The 13,778-nt window shown below is 35.5% G+C and overlaps 1 protein-coding gene across 1 annotated transcript in view; it reads left to right on the forward strand.

Annotated features, from left to right (window-relative positions):
* LOC149791113 (uncharacterized) overlaps positions 1-13,778 on the forward strand; it is a 142,919-nt gene that overhangs the window by 1,019 nt on the left and 128,122 nt on the right. The gene's annotated exons all lie outside the window — the stretch shown is intronic.

Consider the following 13,778-nt stretch of genomic DNA (forward strand, 5'->3'; position numbering starts at 1 on the left):
TATATATATATATATATATATATATATATATATATATATATAAGAATCCTCCTGTATATTTATTAACATTTTGAATGCTTGAATAAAGATATAACTCCATAGCAAAAATTAAAATTTGCCTGTAGTAACCGATTATAATCAGTTATCAGTAAGATGTGTGGAACTGATGATCGATTATGAACTTTGAACCGATTCCAATCACTAACTATCCAAAACCTGTCAACTTCACGGAATGCCATGTGACAGCCCTGTGGTATCAACACCTGATACTTTCTATGAACACAGGTACCTTGTCTGTGCTACTGTTTTGTACCTAACCTGGTGGGTTTCCCTTGTCTGTATAGTGAAGTTAATGAATAGTATTTGTAAAGGAAGATACTTTTATTTGTGGAGAAATGTATTTTGCATGAAAACCTGAGGCCCATGACATGTGAGTGAGGAGCACCCTGCCCATGCATTGGCTGGTAACACCCTAAAGCAATGAACTAGGGCCTATCCCTCATGGTGGTCATTCATTCATGGGTTTGAGAGGACGGATTTTCAGTTCTGTCGTATTTCCATATCTTGATCCTTAAACCGTGCTTCAATATGTTTTGATTTTACAGTCTGTGATTTTGTGTTGTTTTTATATTTATCTATAGCCAAATATAAATGACATAATTCTTGTTGCCTCCAAAAAACCTTGAGGTCGACAACATGTGAGTGAGGGGGCACATATACCACACACTAACTAGTACTACTCCCTAGGTTGGTTGGTGAACATTGTCCCATCTCCCACAGTGGTCTCCCTTTAGGAGTTCAATTTTTCTAAATTTAATTTATAGCTCTATTTCTTTATAGTAAGTATTTGTCTGCACTTAAGCATAGTTTGAATTTTGTGCTTAATAATATTTTGAAGTATTGTTTTGTGTTATCCCATCAAACTGTAAAAGATTACCATCCTGGAATCATCCATTTTATTTAATTAGCAGTATTAAAATGTCCCATTCCTTTTTATTTGCTTCACACTCTACAATAACATGCCTTTCCATAAATCTGCTCTTTTACATTGTGGACATTTTGGAATTGTTTTTGTCATGTGGCGGCATAATACCACCTTTCCATATAAGCTATAGATTATCTAAATATTTTATGAGCATACTCTGCCTTTTCAAAGTGTTCCCACCTGCACATATTGTCCGCACCTCTTGCCATTGGATTCTCATATTTCTTATATTTTGTTTGTTCTTAATGTTTCTTCCCTGATCTATTCATATGTATTTTTCTCATCAAGTTCCCATAAGCTCTTTCCCTATAATTCTCTACAAGTGTTGTATGTATCTATTTTATATACCTGTGTTGTTTTTGGTATTTCTAGTTGTTTTCCTTGAAACACTCCTATAAATTTCTGTCTTGTGTCTCAGGGCTCCAAGTGGCCAAGTTGTCTAAAACGCTCACTGTTATGGATCACTGCCATCTCACCTCTGTCTGCCTGTTCTTTTTTTAGTCTTGGGTTCAGCCCATGTGGGTATGTGCGAAAGCTTGCTAGTAGCTTCTCGTGGGTTGGTGGTTCTTTTAGATTTTTCCCAAGATTTTCCTCCACCATTAATACTGGCCGCCATGTATAGCCTATCCTGTGATGAAAAATGGCACTAAAACCCCCACGACAGCAACTGTCTTGTGTCTCGATGTAAATCCAGAATTATATATGGCTTCCCATACAAATATGGGATTATCATTAAATTAATTTGTCATTTTCATTGAATGTTTGTTGGGGATATTTATCCCCCTTGTTGTTTCTTCTGTACAGAGGAGATTCCCTTGGCAAGTAATGTAGTTTCCCATCCCATAGGTAATCAATAGTAGGCTTATAGCTGTTGGTTTTCAAAGACTACTGATTTTATTCTTCAATTCATGAAACTATATACTTTTGTTTTGGCTAAGTGTGCACGCTCCATTAAGCTGAGTGGCATAAATTGCCCATATGTTGATATTCTCTTTAGTCTTGTCCTGTACGATTTTGTGGTTTGCTGTACTTAATTTATGCCAAAAGGTAATTCCTAGGGCTTTAATTATATGGAGGAAGGAGTTCTGGGTGAGTACCCCTTCAGTTGCCTATTTGTAAAATTTCTGTTTTCTCATGATCAATTCTTGAGCCTAAGGCCTTATCAAATACTCGTATTCCTTTTGTTGGTGTCTGAAGGAGTTTGCATTTGAAATAAAGCTTGTACAATGACCAGCATGTTGGACCATTTTGAAGTCACTTTGTCAATTTGGGATATGGATTCCTACAATTTCATGGTTATTTCCTATCTTACAACTTAAGATTTCAATACAAATATGTTCCAATCTACCAAGGCTTTGTTCTGGTCAAAAAGTACCATGGCTCCTTTTTGGTCAGTTAGATTCAAATACAGTGGTACCTCGGGTTACGAATGCCTCAGGTCACGAGCAATTCGGGTTACGAACAACAATTTCGAAAAATTTTTGTCTCTGGTAACGAACAGTGCCTCGGTTTACGAACGAAGGCGAGAGAGAGAGAGAGAGAGCAAGGTTTAATGTTGGAGACAAACGACTGCGTACAGTACAAACGAAGGCCACACAGTACTATCATCGCTTAGCGCTAGTCTAGTAGCCTAGCTGCCAAGAAACAGCAACAAGAAACTCCTGAAACTAATGATTCAGAATAGCAAACAAAGTGACAAAATAACCATGATCGTTTTCTTGGTAAGAAAAATGGACTAAATCTTTTTTTATTTTACATTTATTTGGTTGTTTTCTTTCTCTTTATTTAATACGTGAAGTACACGTATTCTTTGCGTTTTGTCAGGTAAACGACCGGATGCTAATAAAAAAAGAATGATTCTTTCATCTTGAAACGGATTGTCTCTATTTCATTGATTTCAATGTTTCGGGTTATGAACCGAATTCTGGAACGAATTAAGTTCATAACCCGAGGTACCACTGTAATCTATTAGTGTTTTGTATATCTCTCCCCTTACCTCCACAACATTGATTGACATTTATTCAATTCATGCTATTTTTTATTGTTTTATAAAATCCTACTAAGGATATTATAGTCCACAATTCACATTTAGGAGAGAAATATTTCTCCAGCTCTTAAGCTCGTCACCGTGTCCTTTTGCTTTATACAAAATTGTTATCAGCCCTTCCCTCATCATTATAGACCTGTTACCTTCCCCTAAAAAGATCTTGCTTTATAGCGATTGAAGAACAGGTGATATTTCATTAATACTTTTGTGATAAAATTCAGATGCTAAACCCTCTGTTCATGATGATTTCTCCTTTGCTAGACTAGTTATTTTTTTTCCCTATTTCTTTCCTTGTTGTAAAATCCTCATACTTTTTTCTTTGATCTGCTGTTATTCTCACGGAGTCCACTTCCTGTAAATAATTTGTTATTTCCACCATTTCAATTCTTTGGGATATGTACAAATCTTTGTATAAATTCCTGATGCTATTTAGTATCGCTTTTTCCTCAGTGTAAGTCTTGTTTCCTTCTGTAACTATTTCAAGTTTTTCTCTCCCTCTCTTCTGAGTTCTTCCATTTTATATTACCCTCCTGCTTTTTCAAGTTTAGAAAACTCTCCCACCCTTATTTTTCTTCTGGTAAAATTTCATTTAATCATTTCTTCACCTCGTTTTTCTCTTCTTCATTCCTTGTTTTCTCAATTACTTTCTTTAGTTCATATTTTTGTTTTCCTTTCTTGCCTGTTTCTGCAACCCATAAATGACTGCTCTTGTGGCCTAGTGGTTAGAGTGTCTGTCTCAGATGCGGGAGGTCATGGGTTAAATTCCCAGCTGAATCCTACCAAAGATTTATAAAAATGGTACTAACAGCTGCTTCGCTTGGCACTCAGCATTAAGAGGTTAGTGTTAGGACTGGTTGGCCTGATGTCAGGATAATGTGACTTGGTGGGACATCATGCTACATGTCTGTGGCATGATGCCACAGTGCTACACATCACTATAAACTGCCACACTGCAGACATCGTACATCGTAGCAATATGACTGAAAAATTGTTAAAGCTACATTAAAAATCCAAAACAAACACACTCCAACTCATGAAGACAGTGAGATGTTTTTGATGAATGAAGGCAATTTAAAAGGTGAAAACGTAAATTATTAATAGTTATTCACAAGTGCTGAAGAATAGTTATTCACAAGTGCTGAAGATTATAGAAAACTTTATGTTGGTGTTGTTTTGGGTTTAACACCATTTCTTCGCACAAGTTAGGCTATATACGGCAGTCAGTATAATTCATGGAAGGACACAGAAAAGCCCCAGTAGGAACTACCAACCCATGGGAAGCAACTGTCATCTATCTCCCATACCAACATTGACCATGCAAATCACATGAACCCACACTGACAGGTGCAGTGAAGAGAACCGGAAAAGTTCTTTTGACAACTTGGCCACTGGGGTACCAAAGATGTATGAAGTAGTTGTTTTTTTATCAATTGTTTACTTCTCGTATAGATTTGGAAAAAAAATAATAATACATCTACATAGTGATTAATCATTTCACTTGTACTAACAATATACAATTTCCAAATTTTGCTTTTCCCCTTCTTTATGCACTCTTTGGCTTTTAATCATCCCCTGCAGCATGCTAACCTGCTTTGTAACATAGCTACATGGTGAGTGGTATCTGTACTTATCCATCTAAGCCATTAGCCAGAAAACCTTAGTACAGAAAGGATCTGGGAGTTCAGATTAGAAGAAGGAATATAAAGTTACTGTATTCTAACCAAACTCTTAAACATGCATAATTATGCAAATCATCATAATTAATATACATACTCATTTCACCTTTGCCTCATGTTGTCATTAGTTATGCGTATGTGCTTGTTAAGTTCTTTCATTCAGATTTATTTCATCAATATGATCCTTATGGAATATATATACACTTTGAAGACAACACAGGTAATAGTTACCTATCCCCACACTTCCAACACAGCATAGTTACCTATCCCTACACTTCAACACAGCATAGTTACCTATCCCTACACTTCCAACACAGTATAGTTACCTATCCCTACACTTCCAACACAACACTGGTTAATAGTTACTTATCCCTACACATCAACACAGCTATCCCTACATTTCAACACAGTATAGTTACCTATCCCTACAGTTCCAAGACAACATGGGTAATTGTTACCTATCCTTACACTTCCAACACAGCATAGTTACCTATCCCTATACATCCAACACAGCATAGTTACCTGTTCCTACATTTCCAGCACAGTATAGTTACTGTACCTATCCCTATATTTCCAACACAGTATAGTTACCTGTCCCTACACTTCCAACACAGCATAGTTACCCATCCCTACATTTCCAACACAGTATAGTTACCTATCCCTACACTTCCAACACAGTATAGTTAACCTATCCTTACACTTCCAACACAGCATTGCCCTACACTTCCAAGACAATATGGGTAATACTTATATCCACACTTCCAAGACAACATTTTTAATAGTTACCTATCCTTACATTTCCAACATAGCATAGTTACCTATCCCTAGATTTCCAAGGCAAAATGGGTAATAGACACTTATCCCCACACTTCCAAAACAACACTATTTTGGAAGTGGGCAGGAAATACCTATCCTCACATTTCCAAGACAACATTTGTAATAGCTACCTATCCCTACACTTCCAAGACAATATGGGTAATACTTATATCCACACTTCCAAGACAACATTAGTAATTGTTACCTATCCTTACATTTCCAACATAGCGTAGTTACCTATCCCTACATTTCCAAGGCAAAATGAGTAGTAGATACCTATCCCCACATTTCCAAGACAACATTTGTAATAGCTACCTATCCCTACACTTCCAACACAGACAATAGTTGCCTATCACCACAGTTCTAAGGCAACACAGACAATAGTTACATGTCCCTTCTATAACTGCATCTTTCTTTCATTTTTGCTTCTGTCAGTCTTCTTTATGCAACTAGAAAATGATATCATATGTGCAGCCAACTGCATGACTTTTACGACCTATAACAAACAGCACCATCACTTGATGTACAGCATAATGTGTTCAAAATCACCCTTCAAACAAGCCATGAAGTCAACTAAACTCCTTCCTATTCACACGTATCATGCATATTAACCTCAATTACTGTCTGCGGCGGTTCGAGTCTAAGATTCAGCCAATGTGGGCATGTGAGAAAGCCTGCCAGTAGCTTCTCGTGGGTCGGTGGTTCTTTCCGGGGTTTTCCGGGTTCTTCCTCCACCATTAATACTGGTCGCCATGTATAGCCTATCGTGCTGAAAAATGGCGTTAAACCCCACAACAACAACAACTCAATTACAACTTTGTTACATGCCATCCTTTGTGCATCCTCTCTTGGTAGTTTTTAAAGTACCAGTTTTGTTCTAGTTGTAACCACAAAACAAAGTTCCAAGTGTTTGTTAAAATACCTATCCAGAGAAATTATAGAATACAACACACATTTTATTCCATCATTGTATCAAATAAAATGATATCAAATCTGTTAAACAAGTTCAAAATACGTTTGTTCCAAGTTATTTGAAACATTACCACTAGAGTGACCAAAACAATACAATATGCACTGGTTGCAGCTGAAGTCAGAATGATCTGTGTTAAACAGATCCAATGTTCCATTTTTGTTCCACCTTAAGTCAGAATGATCTGTGTTAAACAGATCCAATGTTCCATTTTTGTTCCACCTGAATTCAGAATGATCTGTGTTAAACAATGTTCCACTTTTCTTCCACCTTAAGTCAGAATGATCTGTGTTAAACAGATTCAATGTTCCACTTTTGTTCCACCTGAAGTCAGAATGATCTGTGTTAAACAGATCCAATGTTCCATTTTTTGTTCCGTCTTTTAATCATGAATTACAACATGATGTTCCATTTTTCTCCATAGAGAATTCTTCTTTGCCAGTTCCTGTCAGGGATTTACACACTATAAGTCAGGCTGGTCAGCTTGTCCTGGGAATTCCGACTGGAAAATTGAACATACTGTACCTCTGAGAAGTTAACTAACCCCAAACACCTTTGGACTATGTACCATAACATGTCACAACATATTTACAATGCATGGCCTGCATTTCTAATACCCATTCACATGCCTATAGACTATGTACCACATCCCGTCACAACCATACCATCACACATAAACAGTACATGGTCAACCCCTACCCCTTCCCAGATAAAGTAAAATTAATAATAAACACTTTGCCAAATATTAAATAAACCAGTATGATTTATCCACACACAGCATTATTTACATTTCCAAAAATGAACACGCCACCTAATATGTTATGTTTTTCAAAAGTCCCAACAAATGTACGTAATAATTACTTTTGATGGTATGATTTCAAGACAAGTCACAAATCACCTTAATTTTTAAAAACCAACACCCTACTCCCATAAGCATGGTGTAACAAGTTCATTACTGTGAAATACAATTCCATTGGACAATAGTAACAGTTTACATAGTGATAGCCCTGTCATATTGAAAGATCAAATTATGATGGAGGCATTCCAGCCCTGTCAGATTTATATATTAATTATGATTGGGACATTCTAGTTGTCATGTTTACCCCGACCCAGAGTAGACCCAGTTGAAACATGTATAATCAAAGTAATTCTGTTAAGCCATTGTTTGATGTTAAACATTGCCGCAGGCTACCACTAATCCATTAAGTAAGATTGCCGTAGCTAGAAGTGGAGAACCGGACATAGGAGTTGCGAAGTCACATATAGCCAATTATCACCTAGGTGTGGAAATGTCCAAGGTCAAAGAAGTTGCCTGAAGGAGTGGGAGTGTCTTAACTTCTTTTCCCTGCAAACAGACAGATGGGTTGAACTGGCCACTAAGACGATTGGACAGGGTCACAGTGCCACCCAATCAGAATCGAGATAGAGGAGAGACCCTGATTTGGGTAGAATGATATCTCCGCATCTTCCAGCCAGAATTAGTTCGCGGAGAGAAATTACCCAGAGTGGAGGTTAGCGTAACTCCGAATAGCCATTCATTATTGGTGGGAAAATCTTAGAGCAGGAAATTCTAAGTACAGAGAGCTTCAAATAAGGTCAGTAGGATATTTGTTCGGTCTTTGTGGAATGCGACTGCATTTTAATTGTAGGTCGTATGTATACTTTATTATTACTAGAATCGTAGTACGAAGAATGACTTTGTTTTGTTAATATGTTTGCATATTTTGAAGAAATGAGTTGATATTTGTAAAGAATTATATAGCTTGCTAGCCGTCGTAAGAGTTAATATTGTAATTCGCTATGTGGGTATTTTATAGTAGACTAACACATATCTTCATATGATTATAGATTTTGCCATTGTTGACTATTTGTAATGTACAGACATGCATCTGATTGTTGTCAGATTGTAGTACCATGAGATTAAATATACATGTGTATATACTGACGTGATGCAATGTATTGATGTCTGTATAACAGTTCGCTGATACCGTGTTATTACATCATTGTTTACCCTGCAAGAAGTGTGTGGGAATTTCGATGTGTATGCATGCATGACCAAAACAGTGATAGCTTATCTGATAATTAATTGTCGATATAGTGTGAGGTGAGATTTGATAAAACATATGTTAACGCCTTGTGGTTTTTCACAGGAAGCTTTGAGGGACAGACCAGTTACAGTTTGGTCCCATAGTGTCAGAAAGAGAGACGGAAGAAAGGAGAGAAGAAAGGTGAAGTTGAAGTCTGGGAGCGAAATTGGAGGAGGAGGAGATAGTAGAGAGGGAGAGGAGAAGAAAGGAGAAGTTGAAGTCTGGGAGCGAAATTGAAGGAGGAGATAGTAGAGAGGGAAACAGAGACAAAGGAGGAGTTAGAGGAACGGAAAGAAGGAAGGAATCAGCGGGAAAGAAATAGATGAGTAGATGCAAGGACATGGGGAAAATCGAACTCGCTGTAAATAACGCGATGAATTAGGCTGTCACTTGGTCGAGGGAAAGACGAGTGATTGGAAGTTATCGTTTTTAATTTATCAAATTTATTAAATTGTTATTGATTGAATTTCATCTTCGTGTTCTCTATAATTTAACCGTTGGCATTACTGACTGGGGGTTCAGAGCTGTAAATCTACCTCGTCACTAATTTAACTTTCTAACCTAATGAGCCAGGGTGGAACTTTCAATTTAATTTAATTAAATTTTATTGGAAGAACCCCACCCCAGTGCGTGCAAATGTCACACTAGTCTTGTCAGATTTATATATTAATTATGATGGGGGCATTCTAGCCCTGTCAGATTTATTTATTAATCATGTTGGGTGCATTCCAGCCCTGTCAGATTTATATACTAATTACGATCGGGGCATTACAGTCCTGTCAGATTTATATATTAATTGTGATGGGGGCATTCTAGCCCTGTCAGATTTATTTATTAATTATGTTGGGTGCATTCCAGCCCTGTCAGATTTATATACTAATTATGATCGGGGCATTACAGCCCTGTCAGATTGATAGATCAAATTAAGATGGGGGCATTCCAGCCCTGTCATATTGATAGATCGAATTGTGGCATAGGCATTCCAGCCCAGGTGATAGAGTGATATATCAAATTAAGGTGGGGACATTTTAGCCCTGTCATACTGATAGATCAAATTATGTTGAGGGTATTCTAGCCCAGTCAGACTGATAGGTCAAATTGGGGAAGGGGAGGGATTCTAGTTTAGTGCATGAAATCATTATCTTCCTGCCAAAAAAACACACTGAATCACAAATTGATGAAATAATTTGTGTTGCTGTCTCGATGAAATTTATGAAAATATTGTTTGTTTCTATACGTATCACAAAGAACATTCAGGCTTGAATAGAAGTCTTAGTGCATCATTAATTGAAACTGCATATTGTTCTTCCATTGAGACTTAACAGAGTTAACAAATGTGGTTTCATCATAGGCTCTCTGGCTCATTTTTGTGAAAACAAACAAACAAGCTGACATAAAGGAAGTAACCAAAGTGTCCAAATGGCCCAGAAAAAGGGATATTTTGCATCCTGTTTTAATTAAGCAAGCAAATTCCACATTCTATACAATTTCATTAAGTTATATGCCTACCATTTCAAAAGAGACCCATTTGATAATATGCATGTTGGAAAATGTACTGTTCCTGATATTGATCACTAAAAATAATAACAAGGCTATCACTGCTGTATGAATATTCTGTATATTGATTTGGAAGTGGAAATCAGTGTTGGAAAGTCTGAATAATATCATGACATAATGTACATGTACTTATAGTGCTGTATGAATATTCTGTATATTGATTTGGAAGTAGAAATCAGCGTTGGAAAGTCTGAATAATATAATGAAATGATATACATGTACTTATAGTGCTGTATGAATATTCTGTATATTGATTTGGAAGTGGAAATCAGCGTTGGAAAGTCTGAATAATATAATGAAATGATATACATGTACTTATAGTACTGTATGAATATTCTGTATATTGATTTGGAAATGGAAATCAGTGTTGGAAAGTCTGAATAATTTAATGACATAATATACATGTACTTATAGTGCTGTATGAATATGAGCATTCTGAATATTTAAATCTATAAAAATAATAATAATAATAAAATAATAATCAACATATTCCTCAATGTTTAAAAAAATAACACACATACAAACATCCAAGCAAATGAAAAATATCTCTTAGAAATTAGCTAATGACAGTTTCAAGGCCTGAAGCTGTGGACAATAAACCCATTTTAAGAATAGTACCTATGTACAGATTTTAGTCTTAAGTGAAATATGCTAGTCTCTGTCTAAAGTTTCAAAGACTGAAGATGTCTATGGAAACACATTTTAAAAATCCTATATCTAAGTCTGGCAATTACTTAAACAATTTTAATTAAAAATAACATTATTCTATTGTTTTGGTATTTTAATTTTAATACGACATTATTCTACTGACAAACAAAATATTATATAGATTAGTATTTTAATCTTTTAAAAACTTTCTATAGTTCTGGTACTTTAACTTAAAATAACATTCAGTAGTTTTGTTGATATATTAATTTAAAATAACATCCAATAGTTCCGGGATTTTAATGTTTGAAAAACCATTAGATTATTGTTTAGTTATTTTAATTAAAAACAACATTATTCTAAAGTTAGGGTGTTTTAATGTTTTAAAATAAATACTGGTTTTCGTATTTTATTTTTTTACAGATGCCCCCATTTATTACATATACAAAAAGGTCTCTGTTGCTTGACACTTAAATATCACTGACATGTACTAAAGCAAAAAATGTAAATGGAATTTTTGTTTTCAAAATTTTGTTTTACCACTGAGGAATTGAACTGTTTTCATTTTCTCTACTAAATAATTATAAATCTGGCGGTTAGAGTGTCCTCCTTGGATGCAGAAGGTCAAGGGTTCGAACACTGGCCTAGTCATTCCAAACAAGAATTGTAGCAGGTTAGTGTTAGGAATGGTCGGCCCGGTGTCAGGATAATGTGACTGGGTGGGACAGCATGCCTCATGTCTGCAGCATGATGCCCCAGTGCTAGACATCACTATAAACTGCCACAATGCAGACATCGTAGCGATATGACTGCAAAATTGTTAAAAGCTACGTTAAAAATCCAAATCACACACACACTAGCAGCTGCCTTGCTTAGCAATCAGCATTAAGAGGCTAGTGTTAGGACTGGATGGCCTGGGGTCAGGATAATGTGACTGGGTGGGACACCAAGTCATTTGTCTGTGGCATGATGCCACAGTGCTAGACATAACTATAAACTGCCACACTGCAGACAACATAGCGATACGACTTAATTTTTTTAAAAGTTATGTTACAAAATCCAGAACGCACATAACATCTGATGGATACTGGTTTCTGTGTGTTTCATTTCAATGCATAATGTTACCATAGAAGGCAGTGACAACCAAGCCATGAGCATAAGGTGTTATTTCTTCACATTAGCTCAAAATATATCTCTGTTTCTGGTCAGCTGACCATCCATGTTTTTCGTTGCAGACCCTAGCACTTCATCCCAAAGGTTAGAAAAAACAATTACAATTTTTTTCTTCAAAATGTGTATCTAATTGTAATAGTTTTTCCCAGCACTTAGTAAACTATATATACTAATCATTATAATATATATATAAACCTACCTATCCACTCTAATTTTCAAACCAGTGAAGTGGGAAACACATTGTTAAGCAAATCCTGGTGAAAGTAACATGTCTTCAAGAATGGCTATTTCAAACTTACTCCATAAATACTGTAATGACCTGTATGAGGGGAAGTGTACATGCATGCATACAGTAAATACTATTTACATAAGCCGCCCAATTCTCTCTTGATTTTGTTGTTTAATCAGTGCATTATCAGCGAACTTCTTAAATGATTTAACATTAATAATTTCTATGATCCTATGTTTGTTTACATTGATTGTGAGTGGGTATAGTCTACATGTCTTGAGTTAGCAAAAATAGAAAGTATCAATGCTGGTGGCTGGCTTCCTTGCTAAATTGACTAATTACTCTTTTTAGTTAACCGTTAAAGTCTGTACAATACATACTCAATGTGTTTATAGCCCCATTGTTTAATTTGTACATGTCATTGCATTTAGTTTTGGTTTTCTCTGCTTTCTTTCTCTGATACAATCACATCCTGACTTCCCATGTCATGTGGTCTTCCACAATAATATTGTTAGAGGCATAACTTGACACAGGTTCGGAACCATTGCTATGAGCTACAGCATAACATGGTATGTGCTGTGAGAGACGAATGGATTTTATTCTTTGGCAATGCAATCGTAATGTAGTAATATGCAAAATATTGAGTCAGTAATTTCTTTATAAAATCATTGTCAAAATTGACAAAATCTACACATGCAATACTAGTTCATGTTTGTTTTTATATTCCAAAAATTGTGGGTTTTGTTGGAACTGAGTTTGTTTTGGACATTGTGGGTTTTATTGAGTCTGTGGGCATTGTGCATTGTATTGGTTCTGTGGATTTTGTAGGTGTTGTGGATTTTGTTGGCTCTGTGGATTTTGTAGGTGTTGATGTTGTAAGTGTTGTGGATTTTGTTGGTTCTGTGGATTTTGTAGGTGTTGTTGATTTTATTGGCTCTGTGCAGTTTGTAGGTGTTGTGGGTTTTATTGGCTCTGTGGGTTTTGCTAGTTTTATTTACTTTTTATTTATACATCTTTTTTAGGTTGTTATAGAGTTATGTAACTTTAGGCAATATTTAAACAAAAATATTTTGAGTTTATTTAAGCACCAGGCAATACTTATGGGAATTGTTAATTCCTTTCTCTCTTCTATATTAAATAAATATTCATTTCTATAAAAAGATAATTTATTTATTTCTATTTTATAATTTACTAGTTGTCCAAGTCAGTGTGAGTGTTGTCCTCACTGACTTGACAGTCAATTTAATACCATTTATATAAATTCAATTCAGATTAGTATTATGCTATAGCTGAAGTGTAATACTGATATTCAGTAAATATTTTAACTTCTCATTTTCTTAATATTTGTACCTAATTCAGATATGTATAATTTGATTGGATGATTAATTGGAACTGAGCATTAGTGGGTTAATGTTTGCATTTATAGCAGTATTGTCTCTCTTGTGACTCTTGTTTGTTTATGCATTATTGCATAGTAATATTTTAATTGCACCATTAGTTTTGTTTTTATTTAGCATCAAAAGTGAAAATAGTTAGGTAAAATATGACCCCATTATGACAACAATAAAAAACAACAGTGTTTAGTTCAACACT

The sequence above is a fragment of the Sinohyriopsis cumingii genome, chromosome 10 (assembly GCF_028554795.1).
Source record: "Sinohyriopsis cumingii isolate HCF-2022 chromosome 10, ASM2855479v2, whole genome shotgun sequence".
NCBI classification, from domain to species: domain Eukaryota; kingdom Metazoa; phylum Mollusca; class Bivalvia; order Unionida; family Unionidae; genus Sinohyriopsis; species Sinohyriopsis cumingii.